At 46.1% G+C, this 17277-nt stretch overlaps 1 protein-coding gene across 2 annotated transcripts in view; it reads right to left on the reverse strand.

Annotated features, from left to right (window-relative positions):
• LOC108023441 (rho guanine nucleotide exchange factor 10) overlaps window positions 1–17277 on the reverse strand; it is a 106679-nt gene that overhangs the window by 11098 nt on the left and 78304 nt on the right. The window lies entirely within an intron of this gene.

A 17277-nucleotide genomic window follows, 5' to 3' on the forward strand; every position in this document is an offset into this window, starting at 1 on the left:
GTGGCAGGGCAGCGTTTAAGTTGATTGCTGGCAAACATATTTTCCTTTTTTTGGCATACACTTGGTTTAACATAATCCGTAAGCACGCAAATGCGACCGAGGGAGAGTTTATTAATTAATCTTAAATAAATTTCAGCCGGGGATGAGGTGAAGGCTGGCAGAAATGGGAAGTATGTTTACTCGAGTGCACAGGGAAAAATGTATATTGAATAATAATGACATTTTACGATGGTTTTTGGTTCTGTAAGTTATGCAAGTAAATCAGTTTTAACATATTCCAGTTCAAAAGTGATTATATGGGACTCTGACTCACACTTGGAGGGACTCTCCAGGGGGAAACTATTTTCCGAGTCCTATTTCAGCCGCCCACGCACATTCATTCGAAATCTCCGTGTTTGCCGTTTACATAATGTGTTTACCCGGCTTTCGGATTTCGATTTGTTTGGCCTGTTGCGACATCACGTATACGCACCGCCGGCTCATTAATTATCATCAAGGCGAAATGTGCAACAGTTAGCGGAAACCGAAAAACAAACTCCTGCCTTGGCACGCAAATAGCAGAAAGAGACCCCTTCGGGTGCATCTGAGCCACCTCCGCGACTTTTTGCATAATGGGAAACGATTGCGAAAATTAATCATACGCCATGTGAGCCCGCGGGGGAGTCTCCCGAAAAATCGCGATTCTCCCATGCAACAGTTTGTTTACCTCATTTTTGGCACAACTATTGCCTGTTTGGTCCCTCAGTCTGTCAGCCAGTCAGTCAGTCACCGAGTTATTCATTCGCATTCGCATTCACTCACTTATTCATTCCTTTCGCGGTACCAATTGGCGCGAGTGATTAATGAGCCACTCATTAATGCCAATGCAGAATGCTCGAGCAACAAAGAAAATCTCTGCAAATGCTAATGCTCACTTAAATTATACAAATTACACACATCCACACGGTGCCATATCTGTTTGTTCTTTATTGTTTTATTGTTTTGCCAACTCATTTCTCGCCCACAGGGGCCCGCAGACCAAACCAGAAACAGAAACAGACCCCAAGCAGTCATGGATAGAAACAAAGTCGGGCGGAGCCGAGTCCATTGCTAATTGAAATGACAACCACAAAGATCGTGTAGCCACTTTGAGGCGCAATGCCACAGCCTCGGAGGGTCAAAGTCTCCACATACCCTGCCCAAAGAGGAAAAAGCCACAAAATTAAACGTTCTTGCCCAATTCAAGGGTGACTTGCAGCCAATACGGCATCCTTTATTAGAGGAAAGGCCAATGCTATAATCAAGGTAAATGTTTTGGTCCATAAGCCTCTTAATCAGTTTATCCACCCAACGCAATTCTGAAAGTTTCTCACCTGAAACTTAATAGAAAAACATTTCCCCGGCGCAAGACAAAGTTTACACAGTTTAATAAAAACTTGTAGGTAATGCACTTCGCCTATATAATCGAGAACTATGTAAATATGCACTAGCACAATTAAGTGTTGCTTACATATTTATTAAATATAAATATATTAGGAATGAAAAACAACTCCTAACCCTTTTTAGCCGAACATTACATCTACATTTTTGGAATCTCTCAAACTTTTGGCCAAAGCGGACAGCCCCCATGCCGAGGGTATTGCGGCTGCAACTAAAAACTCGAGTCTTTGCGCTGCATTTGATGTGCCCTTCTTCTGCCCCGAGATGGTTCATAAATATTTCAGTCCAGCGCGGAATGCAGGCCAGAATGGTTAAGTAGCTGGAAAGTAGTCACCTGCTGTTACGCCCCCCGTTCTCCCGCCCCCGATTCGCCGGTTCTCCATTTCTCCAGAGGGGTTCTAATGAGGCCACAAGGCTTCGTGCGACTCTCGGCCACGAGTTGTAAAGTAATTTCGTGTGTGTTTGAAATTGAGCAGCGGGCAGCCAACGCCCCCCTTTCTTCTTGCCCCTGTCCCCTCAGCAATTCCCCCTCCCAGTTTCCCTGACTCACAGGCAGATATTTAGCAAAGTTAGCAAGTTTCCTAAGCCAGCTGCAGGGAAAAGCTGGTGGCCAAAGGGAGGCGAGGGAAGCACAAAAGGGGTTACACAAAAATAAATATGTACCTTAAATAAGGCAATATATAACCTAAATATTTATCGCTGGTAACTAAAAATATGAAATCAACAGCTAGAGCTATTTTATTAGAAGCGTGCAAGGTCAGACTGCATGCTCCCTGGAAAAGGTGTGACCAGCTGACAGTAGGAAGCAAACACGAATACAACCCTGCGCAGTGATTCATAATTTAATTATTATTTGGCTTAAAAACCCTTGAACCCATGATTTCAAAGCCTCTTCCTCTGTAAAAGTACAAGTGGAAGCTTGCGGAAGCTCATTACGCGCACCGCCAAAAAGGAAAATCCAAATATCGTCGGAGGCAAGGGAATCTCACCCATGGATATATGGCAGAAACCCCTTTCCTCTTGCACTCCCCGTCTCCACACACGTGGCCGTAATAAGTGTGGAAATTGCTTTCTATTTGCAATTTTGATGGCCAGGACCAAGACGAAAACGAGAACGAGCTGAGTGAAAAGTAAGGCGGCGAAAATAGAAGAGGAGAGGTAGGGAAAGTCAGAGTAGCGCGTGCCTTTGTCATAAACTAATTATTATAATGTAAATCACACACGCAGAGCCCACTTCTAGCGGCAGAAACCAGCCTCCAATCCGAAAACATCGGACGGATGATAATGAGCTAATCCTGCATATTCATGAGCGGAAGCAGGTGATAATGAGGGGGCGGGACAGGCGGAAGTGGCGCAGAAGTGCTGAATTAAGTTGGAGAATTCCACAGGTGCACTGCGCGAAACTTCACACGAAGTGGGTCATCAAAGTTGTATTCTTTGTTCTTTCGACTCAACTCATATTTAGCTTCTTTCTAACAGGGCAAATATTTCAATACCTATCTACAACTATTTTTCAACACTGGAAATAATGTTACTAGTTTTAAGGTGAGTGTTGTAAAATCACTTCTCATGCTTTAGTTTTCGAGACGGATTAAAGATCTCTCCCTCGATCTTGCCCGATTCTTGGCCAAAACCATGCTGACGAGGAGAAAAGCCAACCGATCGATCTACCGTACCCTCCCCACTTTCTTTCCCCCTTCCGCCGGCTCTCAGCTCGTCGGAGGATTGCGTGTTTGGGCCAAAACAAAAACCGGGCCAATAGAAACTGCAAACGCGGAATGGAAATGAAGGAAATGGAGATGGTCAGAATTAATGACATCAAAATTAGGCAGCCAGACAACAGAAGCAGAGAAAGAAGGAACAGATCGCAAAAGCCCGGGTCTTTTGGCTTTATCGGGCGAACCTGGCCAGCAGCTGCACAAAATCGCAGCCGAGTGATAAACTTTGGCAACTTTACGACTTCATTAATAAAATTGAAAACTGTTAACTGGGCAACTGTCTGTACGCTGGCAATTAAAATTGCTCGAAAATTGGGTTAAAGCGCCAGGTAGTCGGGGCCATTTTGGCCGAATGTTGTTGACTCAATCGCCGGTGAGCGGTGGAAATGCGGTGGAAAATTGTTAGCCGTCCGTCTGTTGGCCATAATAGATTGGCACTCACTCAACTGAAATCCAACTCACATCGATTGGAATTCTCTTCGGTGAGTCGGTGATTTGGTGTGAAAATGTAGTTTCCAGCAAAGTGTTTTTAGGTTCTTACAAATGAAAATACGAAACAAAGCTGAAAACTTGCCAGAGATTTTCGGAAAGGTGTTAATGTGCGAAGTTGTGGAAAAAACAAAGAAAATGGGCCAAGCAGGCGAGGCGGTGGGTGGCTGCGTGAGGTAAGACTTTCCCGGAAAAGCTGATGAAAAGCTGCAAAAAAGGGGAGCTGATGACCAGGTGATGCCAAAGAAGAGTCTCAGGTTCGGAAAAGTTTAGAATTATTTCCCATTTCCTCGCGGCAGCACCCTTTGCACACTGAAGCATGTGGAAAATATTTTGCAGAATTAATTCTCTCACAAAAGAAACAACTTTTTATTGTTTTTGTACATATAAGCCCCTTCGACTTGCTTACACATCTTGTGTAATTTCAAATATTTGATCACATAAAAAACTGTCGAGCACTTGTAGATATATCTCTAAGTATATTGAATAATTTCATTACATAAATTGAGGCTGATAATTTTCACACACTTTTCGGAGCCAACTGGTTAAGAAGCGCACCTGGTTTTTTCCGCATTTCCGCACCGGTTAGAAAATCCAGACAGAGTGTCATGGCATTTGAGCACGGTGTGTCGCAGGCAATCGTTTACGACTCGACCTCATCTTCATTAATATTAACCGCGGTTTGGTTATAGAATTTCGATTGCTAATTGCCCTGGCTTTGGCCTTGCCAATGTCACTCAAGAGTCCGCCGATTCCCCGATTCCCCGATTCCCCGATTCTCCGACTCTCCGACTCTCCGATTTTCCGATTTCCCAGTGCGATTGACAATGGGCCGCCGCGCTGCGAACTAGTTTCCCGGTTCTCCGCCTGCGAGTGGAGCACTTGCACCGTTAGCGCTCGCCAGACAGGTGGAAGTGGCAGTCAGTCACCCAGTCAGTCGGGCAAGTCAGTCGCGAGCCACAGTCGCCGTGCGATATTCATTGTCCCACATGAATTATTTAGCTGCTGCCCTGATTGGATACATCGCCGCTATGCCCTGCGAAAGACGCCAGGTCCAAATGAAACCCAACGCGTGGCATGTAATTTTGCTGCCATTCCATGGCCTTTTCCGCGACTGCACCGAGTGCACTGGGGAAAAACCAGGTGGAATTCCCTATGAGAACTTTGGGGATGAGAGCACGTAGTGGTAGTCCTGCTTTAGGCATATATCATTACCTAAACATCCCTAAATCATCCCCATTCGATTTGAAATTTCAGAATATGATTTGATTATGTAAACTATGTACTGTACACCCTACTGTGGCACTTTTGATAAGATAGGTATAAAAACCCCCTTAAAGCCTATTATTTTTGGGGATTGCAGGAGTCCAATAACTTTTTAACACTGTAAGTAAAGAATGGTAAGGCATTGAGGTTTATTCTTGGGTAACTATGGTTGGGTATTGTGGTTCTATTATTTTCTTATTAATTATAATTTAAATACGGTAAAATATAGATCTATTATAGGAAAGGTGGATCTGGGTTGGTTTGTGGATCTGGGTTGGTTTCCGATGGGTCAGGCCACGGCCGAGGGTCTGGCGATGGGTCTGCCGAGGCGTGGATGAGGGTCGGGCCTGGGCCTGGATAAGGGGTCTGAGTCGATTCAAGTGGCCCGTACCCCGCCTGCACCCCGCCTGCAGCCCGCCCCTCTGGGCGAAGTCAACTCGAGTCAACTCAACTCAATTGCTTTGGCAACTTGACGCAGGGCCGTGCACTTGACGATGACGACGACGACGCGGCGAAGCCCTGGGATGCCTACCAGAGTCCAAAATGGTGCGGGGAAAATACGGAAAAGCCAGGGGAAAACTTCTCCCGCCCTCCCCTCCCCCCGTCGCACACGGTCGCCCCGTCCCTGTCGCTCCACCTTTTGTTGCCTATTTTAAGGCATTTCCTTGCAGGCCGCTTTGAAAAAGGAAACTCGTCGCGTCATTGTGCGATGTCTTTTTATTTTTCGCATACCCATTAGTTGGGCTTGGAATTTCACGGGGTATGCTGGACTAGGCGGTTATTCGGCTGGGAAAATTCCCAGTGCACAAAGACAATCATTGGATTATTGAGTCAAAGTTATTGTTAATGAAATAATATTTAATTTGCTTCGAAAAGAAAACCACGAAAGTAACATTTTAGTTTAGAAAAAACGAAATTGTTATAATTACCATGGTTAAAAATTAATCAAAAAACGCCAAAAATTGTATTTTAATTATTACCTTTTTAGGTATGCGCCTTGAGCTAGATCACTATTCGAAACAGGCTAAAAGAATCTTTTCCCGACCCCCTTTTATAGATCCCTGGGTATCCGATAAGTGCTTCCTCCTGGTTGACAATTTCCCTGTGTGTATTCTGTGGCCGGGGATGCCTCTGCCTCCGCCTGTGAGAGCTCCTGGTCTTTTCTCGATGCCACCGCAAATGCAGATGCAGATGGAGGGCACATGCCTTTGACTATTTTTAGCGGGCGCTGAGCTGAAAACAATGCTGGCGACTTCAAGTGGCCCACACCCCGGACAAAGCACAAAAAAAGGAAAACGAGAACCAAAAAATAAGATCGAATACGAAGCCGAGGGAAACCCAGGAGCTGGTGGAGCGGCGGCACCAGCGATTGCCCCCAGAGCTCCGACTTAATTACATTGGCCAATGTCAGTGGGGTTGCTCAGGACGGGGCAAAACTCTGGATTTGCGGGGAGGAATCTGAAAGGCTTTTCCACTCGGAAATTAAATTTCCATGGCATGGCTGTTTCCCCGAATTAGCAGCCGAGCGCAGGCATCCCAAAAGAGCGGCAAACAAAAATGGGATAAGGATGCAAGCGGCAGATGCGTTGGCAGGCCAGCAAAAAATGCGAAAATTTCAGCAAACTGCAAATGTTTTCCTTCCCTCTGCCATTTTTTGCGCCGCCTCAACAGGCTGCATCAGGTGGCATTAATACAAATTGCCTCGCTAGATACTCAGTTCGACAACGGCTGTCAAAAAATCGGTGACCTCGCGCGCTCCGTGGCGCCCCCTGCCGGCGAACCTTTCTTTGTAAAACTTTTCTCAAGAATTAAATTAAATATCATAGGCAGTGAAATACTTACTACTTACTATTTTTACATTCATTTCGTACTTTTACCCTTATTTTGTTAATCATAACCTTTCCCTATCAAAGTTTTTTAGGGCTAAATTGAATATCGTAAGCAGTAAATGTGGGTGCCCTAATTCCCCGAAATCCATATCTTTCCCCCTAATTAAAAAACTTATAAAATAGCTATTAAGAGCCAAGTGGTGTTGGAGAGCCATAAATTGCGACCCGCTCGTCGCTGCACTTTTAATAACGCCCTTATCGCGATGATATTCGTGATATATCAACGGCTCGCCGCGGCGAAGCTATCTCAGATGTCTTATCGGGAAAGCGTTCTGTAAACTGTTTGCTGTTGCACTCGACGTTCGAGGCGCAGTGGAAGTTGGAGACGATAAGGAGCGGCGAGCGTTTTGACTAATTTGCGGGAGGAGGAAGTGCAGCCATTGCGAAATGCGAGTTTTCCGCGCTTTTCCCCGCTTTTCACGGGCTTCATCGCCTCCAACGCCCCGCAAGTGGCGACTCGATTCCATTTCCACTCCACTGGGTGCTGTTTTTATGGCTTTTACGGCTGTTATTTCTGCTGGTTTCTCGCGCTTTATCGGAGTTGGTTGGCTGCAGTTGGCCGCTGGGGGGGTCGGGGTTTTCCTCCATTTTCAGTTTATTTGTTTATGATATTTACCCGGAGCAAACGGAGCCACGCCACGACAACTGTTCAATCTGTGACATGGTTTCACTTTCATCGGCTCGCTTATCAGCCGAACGAGTTTTCCCTTCTGCTGTTGCTGGCGGCGCGCTTTGTGTGACTGGGCATTTTGTACACTGCTCCTCTGGCTTTGCCGACAAAGTGGCGTAAACGCAGTGGCAGATGAGTTTCTGAGCTCTGGGTGTCGTTCCCAATTGGCAATCGCAATTTGCATAAATTGTCCGCTCGCCGTCAGCTGTCGTCGCTGCAATTTGTGGACATTTTTATTTAGACAAAAAATGTCGGCAAGGAGAAGTCCGAAACAAGTGATTTTTTTGGTTTGTTGCGCTATAATTATGGCCAACAACATAATTTACGTGGCAGCAAAAAACTGCAAAAGCCAATATGGCTTTAATAAAATAATAAGACACAGTAATAATCGATCGTAAACGCTGCGAAGAATGCAGTGCACCGGGAGAAACGATGTGGACTACCATGTTGCGCTCTTAGATGAAAGGGATATGGTTTGGGTTCGAGTTAAAAACGCATATAAGTCGTAATATCGGAGATGTGAAATATCAATATCATTTCCCAAACTAAGCCGATCTGAAAGCATTTTCTTGTATTTTTCAGTGCACCCTGTGGCAGCTGGAAGCCGAGTGCTTTATTGGCCGTGCTTGTTGTCAATTTGCGGATGGCCAGTGGCCAAGAATGCGCCGCAGTCCAAAGTGAAAGTCGTCGTACCCGTTCCCCGTTGGCCCCGCCCCTGGGCCACCTGTTGAGGGCCAAACAAAAAGGGCGGCCGAAATGCAGCCGGACCTGTGACTCACTTCTAAGGCACACTTTCACAGCAGTCGAGATGGATAAGCCAGGGACAGAACAGTAAATTCTTTGAATTGAAAATTCGGAAAATGCATGAGGCTGAAAGCGTATTTCCCCTAACAGTAAACAGTCCCAAAAAGAAACTCGACTTAACGGCTGCCTTTGTAAAACACATCTTATAAAGATAATGAATACAATGGATATAAATGAAGAACCAATGGGATTATCCCATGGGGAATTATCTGCTAATTAATTTGGGATTTTACCTTAAGGTTTCTCACACTCTTTACAATCTATCTAACTTCCACGTGTGTAAACCGAAACCCATCGGAAGTTGGGGCTTTGATCTGCTTCGGTTCGGTTTTCCATTTGGCCATATTCCTCTATTTTTTCTGTATTTTTCTGTGTTTTTGCAGTGCGTGAGGGCGGCGGTGACTTCCCTGTTGTTATGCAACAATGACAGAGGGCAGGGGCGCAGACAACAACCGGCTCGTAGAAGGCATCATCGAAAGGCATTTCCCTTCCCAGCATTTCCCCCGTTCTCCCCCGCCTTCCAGCGCTTTTCCGATGCGGTTACCTGGGTGGCTCCGAACCAATCTCAGCCGATCCGATCCCATCCGATCCCATCCGATCCCATCCGATCCAATCCGATCCGATTCGAGACACGCAGTCTGCTGCGTCTTCCGAGCCATCTGATTTCTGCATTTTCCTGCGCTTTCCTCTGGGCCTGCCAATGCCCTTTACTCCCCCTTGTTTGCCCAGTCCGATTTCCCGACTCCACAGATTGCGACTCCACATGATTCCCCGGTGGAAAGTGGCACCCACAACAGCACAACGTCGTGTTGGGTTTCACGTTTTGCATCTCCAAGTTTAAGTTTAACACCGAGCTTAGCTCTGCATTTCCATCTCCGTTTCTCTGTTTTGATCTTGATTTCAATTTCCTAGGTTTGAGTGCGTTAGCCCCTTGCAAACGGCTGATGTTCACTTTATGTAAGACATGACAGACATCATAGATCATTTCAGATATAATAGATATTAATTTGAGCCCCTAAGCCTTTGATTTACTTTTCGCGCCCCGAAAGCCTCGATACACGGCGCAGTTTTCAAGCACACACAAACCATAGTTCTCCCCGGCAACTTCCTTTAATTTCATTTCGATCACCGCCCGATCGATCGATGTGATCACTGATCAGCGTCCACAGCGCGGGGCTGCCCCGCTCCTCTTAATTAGCTGGAGCTGGAGAACGACAAATCCCGATCCGAAATCGCTTGGAGCGCTTAAGGGGGCAAAACGCTGGGTAAGAACAATAATAATACCATAAATATTGTTTCATTTTTACCCATTTGCTTGTTATTTACTTTTCCATTTTGGCAACAGGTTAGGCGAGCGGCGAACGGAGCAAACTCGTTTGAGATCTATTAAAAGATGCCGAGTAAGACCGACAAAAAATTGGGCAAAAGGTAAACGAATACAATGTATTGCTAATATTCATTAATGGCTTTTCAGCGACTGCGACACATTTGCCGGACTTTTGTCGTTAATGTGCACGGATGATACCCCTCGACGGCACTCTTGGCACGGAGCAGGGTATGCTGGGCTTGTTGTGAGCAGAGCCAAGTTCAAAGATCACTAGTCTTGAAGGGTTCTAAAGCCCATTCTACACTTTATTCAGGGTAATAACTAACATGGTTTATACAGCTTCAACATACTTTTTTAAGCACTTTTAGAAATATTCAATCTTGAAGGATTTGAAGGATAACTTTTAAAAATGCTGTAGAAAGCTAAAATTTATTTTGTTAAGTTTTTGAATAAAGGGGGACATTAAGTCTAATGGTTTGGGTTAAAAATAATATTGAATGGACTGTGTAAAGTTTTCTAAAAAATTCTGAAGAACTTTAAGTACATCCTATGTCTTATTTCTTAGCTTAAAAATGTATGGAAATTGTGCAGGCTACTCTTTAAGACAGGTAAACAAATGTGAAAATACCAGGTAACCTTTGGGTCGCTGCTATGTCCAACTCCCCCGCTAATCCCACCTCTCAGCTTGGTGACTTGCGTGGAGGCGCAGACGGCCAGAACGGGAACAATAAACCAGAAATCTTGTGATTGATCCCCGCCTCCCTCGCCGCCCCCGGGGCCCCCGCTCGCACTGTCTGCGACATGTGGCGGTGGCCATCAAAAGATTGCAACACGCACCGCCGATGAGAGTTTGCCAGTGCGGCGACGATGGCGGCGATGATCATGACGATGGCACGCACAGGCGACAAACTTGACCTTAATTCGCTGCCTATCGCCTGCCTATCGACTCGGCAAACACTAAGAAATAATCACAATAATGCTGCGTGTGGGGGCTGCCAAAAACACACACACGGGAAGAGGAGCGGGGAAATAGGGGCCACAATGAAGAAATTGCCACATTAGTGGGCCACTTAACCTTTATGGCTCGTGCAGAGACACCTGCGAGCCACCCGAGCCACCCGAGCCACCCGAGCCACCCGAACCACCTGAAAGCACCTCGCAAGCACCTGAACCACCTCCGTCCGCGGTGGCTGTCAACGTCAGAGCCTCTCGAGAGGTCTTAGGAGGAAAATTCAGACGGCTCGGCTGCCAGCATGTGGTCAAATGCAATAAAAGAAGCTCATATATTGCCCGGAGAACTGTGTAAACAAATGGAAAGTGTAACACACAACCATTAGCGAAAAAGAGATACTATGTTGTGCAATCCACGGGCGGAGCGGAATCGGGCAAAATGTGCCAGTGGGTGGTGGCCGATTTTGTAAAAGAATTTCGTTTGGCGATAAAAACATAAACAAATAGCCGAGTGGCGCCACCAGCAAACAAAAATAAACCGATGTGAAACTAATAGGAAGAGGGCGGCAGCGCAGTGATAATTCAAAGTGTCGGTGGCTGGGTATCCACGAGATACAGTGCGTCTTGGGGGCACGAGTTAGACGCGGTGCGCGGCCGAGATTATTAGTTCACAGAGTAGTCAGGCACTTCCCAGGTGACTACCGCAGCTATGAAGACCTAAATGGCATAGGGGCCTTTGCTTTGTTCCCCAATCATTCATATACATTTATTTGTGTGCCCCATTGGGGCAGATGTTTCTGGCGAAGTCGCACCGATTATCCGGCGCTGGCTGAGCAAACAGGCCATTCAGAAACTCAACAATTCAATGCAATTACTTAACATTCGTCAGCCGCCTCGGCTGCTCGGAGACTCGACAACGAGTTGCAGCAACCGTTTACTTTTCTCATTTCAATCTGGTTGTTGACTTTGAAAGTTGCCGCCACTGGGGAGACGATTTCGAGGCGGGAGGCTGGCTACCTGGCTTCACCTGGCTGCCATTTCACCAAGTCGAGGCGAGTCGAGTCGACAGTGCAGCGCAACAAATCGCTTATCGATCAGCAATCACCGATGCTGCAGGTGCGTGAGCAGGTTGAACAACAGAAATGCAATTGGCATTGATCGCCAATCGATTGGGAGAGTCACCGGCGCCTTTCAACATCAATAAACATGGCGAACAGCAAATAAACAGCAAGCGTTCGACTGCACGATTTCGGGGGTGTGAAAAGCACCGGGGCACTTGTTACTTATCGAGTGGATCAATAAATCGGACACAGCTCTAGGCTATATAGGGCCAAGGCTTTAATGGGTAACACTTGGTATTAGTTGTAATATTTACTATTTCTCCTTCCTCAATAGAACTAGAATGTTATCGGAAAGGTGTGAAAAGCACTGATATATCTGTTACAATCTGTTATCGAATGGATCGATAAATCGGTTACTTGCTAATTGGCTTTAATCGTCAATTCATTAATAATATTAATTACTTCAATTCCATGCCTCTCTCTTCGATAGAACTAGATATCGAGAGGGGTGCCTTTCGCACCGATACATTTATCGAGTGGATCGATTAATCAGAGCAGCACTTAGCTATTCAAAACCCACTTGTTAATCATTCCATTCTGTTTTGCTTCCTCAAAAAGAACTCATTAACAAACTTTACACCACGTCCACACGCCGTTTTCCCCCAGTGTAAGCCACACTCTCCACAATCAGTGGGGCTAATTGAATTGGTAAACGCTTGGCAAGGAGTTCACAACTCCAACGGGTTTAACACAGCCCCAGATAATTAGCATAATTTTCCAACTTCTGCAGCCAAACTTGTTGAATCGATGCGCTAAATGAGCAGACAAACTGTTTTAGCTTGGCTTTTGGCCTGGACTTCGGGCCAGGTCACTGGCAATGGCGGGGAATGGCTTCATTAGCCGGCTCAGCCTCGTGGAATATGCAAATGCGACATTTTCCACATCAGATGATCCGACGACTGGCTCCTTACATAAGGCCGAGAGGCCCAAAAACTCGACAAGATCATGACATAATTTACAACTAATGAGCGCGCGTAGGCCGAAAACTAGGTGTGCGAGCCGGCAATCATGTCAATTTCTACTGTCCACAGAAACTATTTCGCCCCAGGTGGTTAGGTGGTTAAGGAACTAATAATAAGATGCAAATCATCACAATATTTACCCGGGTCGCGGGGTGGACTCGTTTCCATTAACAAGGGCAGTTAGTGTAGCTGAAGCGTAGGCCCAATGAACAGAATGGCAGCCTTCTGGTAGCTGGTAAGCATTTGTTAATGGCTTCGTGGGAAGTGGGTCGAAGAGAATGAATTCCAGATGAAAATAGAGAGTTGTAGTATTTGCGAACACAGTTTCTTAATTTCCAAACTCAGCACTCTATTGGGAGATGTAATTAAACATTTATTTAAATCCCCTCGCCTTGGCCAACTAGCCTGCCTCAACTGCCTCAAGACAAAGGAAACCTAATTTGTGTGGTCCAAAAATAGCAGCAGGGAAACAACTAATTAGATTGAGCCGCCTCAGCACTCTGGCTTGGGCTCTGGCTTTCTGGTTTCTGGCCAGGATGGGGGTTGATAGTCCGTGTCTGTCAGTGTCAGTCGCCGGAGATTGGCGGTCTGAGGTGCGGTGCCCCGACTGCTTAGGCATGTAAATGGGATAAATATTTGAGTTTGGGATCAGGACCCGAAACAGGACGAAAGGACCAAGGTCACGGCCCTGGGCTGGGAACGCAGAGTACAATGGGGCCAATCAGTGGGAGGGACTGCGACAGGGTAAGCCAGTGCAAGTGCTCTGCCGAGCAGTACGGAGATCTTAAAGTGTTTGGCACATATCTGGTAAATTTGGAGAAGAGACTATGAAAATATCAATTTTATGAAAGAAGCCAAAGCAAAAAAACTGCTTTGCCTTTTCCAACCTTTACAGATTTGAAGACACACAGATGGTTAGTAAACCGAAGATCACACTCCCTTCGACAACCATTATCTCCCCGTGAAACCGCCTCAATCGACTGCCATCGCCAGCGCTTTTGAGTGGAGAACCCTTCGGGCTAATTAGTCTCATTATAAGTCAATTTCTCAGCGATTTAACTCAAACTAATTTCCGCTGGGTCGGCTGACTTGGGAGACCTCAAAAAAGCACAAACACACTGGGTAGCAGAGCCAAAGGAGGCCGACAGACCGAGTATCCCGCGGCTGTGAAATGTAGAATAACTTGGAGATACGCCCAATATAGAACTGTGCGCTCCGCGGAGAACCGGGCTCGTAATTTCGGGAAAATCGTTACAGCATCTCTGGCCGCCGCTGCCCGGCCCTAACCCGCCATTAAATAACAGAATTATTATTGCGAACGGGGAAAAGTCTAGGCAAAAGTAGAGGGAAATCCTTTAAGCTTTCGCGAGGGTTGGCGAAAAGGTAAATTTAGCCGGCGAAATTACTGTCGGGCGGCTGCCTCTGCCGATTGTGTTCGGCAAATTAGCCCAGGGAAGTCGAGCCTGGTCTGTGGGGGGGCAGGGAGGCACCCCTAAGACCCGGCTTAGTTGGGTCGCCTTTCCCCGCCCTTCGGGCGTGGCGCGTAATTGAATTTCCCTCCAGTCCCGTTCGGCTTTTCCTTGAGTGCGTGGCTCGCGACAAACAATTAAAACATTGCGCCAAAACGCACCCACGGAAAGCCCAAAAAAGCGGCGGGAATGTTCTGGGAACCCCAGCGAAGTGAAATGACAAGCGATGAGCGAGTGAAACATCCGAAATTAATGAGCATGGCTCACATGGAACAATGTTGGGCTGGAGTCGGGGCAGTACCCAAAGTTTTTCCCCAGAAGGTGAGGGACTCCAGGCCAGCTGAAACTTGGCTACCGAGCTCAATTCAGTACCGAGAGAAAATAATGGGGCCTTTCTTTTGATGTGATATGATAAAATACCTTTCCAAATAGAACTTAATATAACCTGAATATAAACACAATAAAATACAGAGGGAAAATTATGGGAGCCTTTCTTTTGATATGATATTCTATAATGTGATATGATAAAATATCTTTCTAAATACCATTGAGTACAGAGAGAAAATAATGGTAGCTCTACTTCTATACAACATTGTTTGATAATACAAAATTGAAATATAACTTCTAAGATCCTTTCTTCAAAACCTTCTATTTAATTTCTTGGTTTTTATACAGTGTTCAAGCATTTCATTTCCAGTGCTGGGAACACCAGAAAACAAAACCCAAAAGCCAAATAGACCATGACAGTGTTGTCTCAATGTTGTAAGGAAAAACGAGAAAACAGCGCGATGTTGCTCTTTTTTGGGTGTGTTCTATTCTATAAACCGAACCCAAGCCCGGAGCGAACCCGAGGCCCCGTGCCCCGTGCCCCGTGCCACCGCCTCCGAAACCAACACACATGACTTTGGGTAGTTAACTAAAACCTATCCGAGTCCATGCAAATGCGTAGAAAGAACACCGGGTGGACGGGCGGCTGCCACGAAGAAGGTCTCTAATGTGTGTCACAGGGGCGGGGATTACCAGGGGGCCACGGCGACCGGGGACTACTGATACCGGGGGCTGCGGGGCGGGAGGTCAGGCGGTTCGGGGAATATCAGTTCTCAAATGCGCAAACATTCAAACGTGCCAAACGACAACGAAACGTGGCTAATGCGTTGGGTCAAAAATGCGGCAGTTACGGGAACGGGTTAAGCAGCGGGGCAGGTGCGTAATGCGGTCGCTGCTATAACTACAGGCACGGGTTCAGCTACGGGTCATGACCACTATAATGGGCTCATTGAAATAACAATTTTTATATTAATACTGTAGAAAATTTGAACCTATTTTGAGTATTATAATGGGTACATTGTCAATTTCTATCAAGATTTCCTATTCTATAAGCCTGAAAAATAAACAGCATATTATCACGAACTCTCATAAAGTTTGTAATATAATCATTCTTATCACCTGATATACATACAAGAAAGGAACCTTTAGTATAACCATATGTAACACCTGGTACATGGCTCCCACTAGCCGGGTTCCACTGTAGCTGCCCACTTCTCGTGGGCTTGGCTGCAACAAGTGAAAAGTGGGAGATGCTGATAGAGAAAGAGAAAGGGGCGGCGGGCTCACGGAGCTGGAGATGGAACTGGGGCCACAGACAGCTGTTGACACACGCTGCAGCGGGGCTTAATTAAGATAGCCCCGTGTTTACCCAACTCGCTCGGATTAGCCGTGTGGCGCTATCTGGCGGCGCCGTTGGGCGCAGGGGGAAAGTCGACGGATGCAAAGATCGGCAATAAAATTAGTTAGATGCCCAACAAGCTGATCAGTTGTGGTTTATGGCGAGACCCCATTAGCTGGAATACTCCGCGCAGCTAACTGCAGGCCTCAGAAGGATTTAGGTAAGACAACTATGGGGTTGGGGAAAAGCAATCATGGATACAATACCAACATAATGGGCCATGGGTATTGTTAGCACACTTTATCATCTGGTTGCAGCCCAGGCAGTATTTTCATTTGTCACCCGGCTAATTCCCCTTAATAGCCGCACAGTTACAGGCAATTTCCCATCGCGGCCTTGACTCACCTGCAATGACAGAAGCAGAAGAAAGATTTTTAATTAGTTTCCCGCAAAACAGGCAAATTGGTATTTAAAATGCAAGGTCTAGTCAAAGGTGAGACACTCAATTATCCTTCCCCAACAACCTGCCAATTACGGCGATTCCGCCCCCGCATTTTCCACTTCAGTTTTACTCAACGCCGCCCACGAAAGATGCGTGGAAATCAATGGGGGAAGCGCGCAGAACGAAGTCGGAGGGACACAAAGATACAAGATACAAATAAAATATAAACTCGCCGAGAAACGAAAGCGAAATTTTTCTTCTTTTGTTCGGCGATTCGCTTTTTTCGGTTAATAAGATTAATTTGCAGTCGTCATCGAAGTCGGTTTGCCTAAGGCGCTTACAAAAATATCTTATGCTTTTCCCACATCCCAGGCCCAAAAAGTGGAAAAAAAACAGAGGGGAAAAGAAAACGTGGGCGACATGCAAATTGAATTGAATGGCATTGTTGTAAGGCGCAACATATGTCATGTCCAGATGTTTAAACAATTTGGTAGATACTTTGCATACACAGTGCGTTTCGCAACTGCAGTTCCAGTTTCAAGTGTCCCCGAAGATAAACAGCGTTCGTGGCAGGTGTGCTGTGGGCAAACAGTCACCGAAGGCTGCCTGAGGCACGACTGTATTCCCGGGAACCAAATGTATGTGTAAATACTGAAATACTTCGCATTGAAAGCGACACCAAAAAAGTATCTGCATCTGCTCTAGTAGCTCTTCCAAGAAATTTTTCGCTAATTATACACCAAGAAATCGTACACAATTCTAATTTTTTAATACCGAGGAGGTCTGTGTTTTCCTTCTCTTGTCCCTCCACAACTTAATCCGAGCTTTGCACTTTCGGCACGCACTGTCCGGGGACGGCCACCGGCTTCACAATAACAAATATAAAAAACTACCCAAAAATTAATGACTTTGCCGCGGTGCCTCTTCGCTTTTTATTTATTACTTAACCATGCAGCGTTGACAAATTGCATTTCGGCTGGGATTTTCGTGCGTTTTGTGAGATTCGCTGCGGTTCCGACTTTTTACAGCTCGAACGTTGTAAAGAATTAATTAAAAGCAAAGCAATGTGGTTGGGACTGGACAA

The sequence above is a fragment of the Drosophila biarmipes genome, chromosome X, assembly GCF_025231255.1.
Source record: "Drosophila biarmipes strain raj3 chromosome X, RU_DBia_V1.1, whole genome shotgun sequence".
Lineage (NCBI taxonomy): Eukaryota > Metazoa > Arthropoda > Insecta > Diptera > Drosophilidae > Drosophila > Drosophila biarmipes.